This window comes from Capsella rubella, unplaced genomic scaffold, assembly GCF_000375325.1.
Source record: "Capsella rubella cultivar Monte Gargano unplaced genomic scaffold, Caprub1_0 scaffold_90, whole genome shotgun sequence".
NCBI lineage: Eukaryota > Viridiplantae > Streptophyta > Magnoliopsida > Brassicales > Brassicaceae > Capsella > Capsella rubella.
Window position 1 is genome coordinate 3,051 of NW_006238838.1, and position 936 is coordinate 3,986.

Genomic DNA, 936 nt, shown 5'->3' on the forward strand with positions numbered 1-936 from the left:
ACTTGCACCTTCTCCCCGTACAAGTAGGCTCTCCAAACCTTAAGAGCAAAAACCACAGCAGCTAACTCTAAGTCATGAGTAGGATAATTATTCTCGTGTTTCCGCAACTGTCTAGAAGCATATGCTATGACTTTACCATCCTGCATAAGAACACATCCTAGCCCAATTTTTGATGCATCTGTATAAAGAACATAAGGTACTCCAACCTTAGGTAATACCAACACAGGCGTCTGAGTTAAATGCTCCTTTAACTTTTCAAAACTCTTCTCACATGCATCTGTCCACTCAAACTTTATCTCCTTACATGTCAATTGTGTCAACGGTTTGGCCATACCTGCAAATCCCTCTACAAATTTTCGATAGTATCCAGCGAGGCCAAGAAAACTACGAACCTCTGTAGCATTCTTAGGTTTAGGCCAATGAGTGATAGTTGTAATCTTCTCGGGGTCAACAGCTACTCCAGCCTCTGAAATAACATGGCCCAAGAATCCAATTTGCTTTTGCCAAAAGCTGCATTTTGCCATCTTTGCAAAAAGTTTCTGATCTCTCAACGTCTGCAATACTAATCTTAAGTGCTTGGCATGCTCCTCCTTACTCCTTGAGTAGATCAAAATATCATCAAAAAAAACAATGACAAACTTGTCCAAAAACTCCCGAAACGCGTTATTCATAAGTTTCATAAAAGCTGCAGGGGCATTAGTCAATCCAAAAGGCATGACCACAAACTCATAATGCCTGTAACGTGTCCTGAATGCTGTTTTTCTTACATCCTCCTCTGCAATGCCAATCTGATGGTAACCTGATGCTAAGTCTATCTTCGAAAACCATGATGCTCCTTGCAGTTGATCCAACAACTCATCTATACGTGGTAAGGGATACTTATTCTTAATAGTCACCTTATTCAATCCACGATAGTCTATGCAAAGTCTGAAAGTT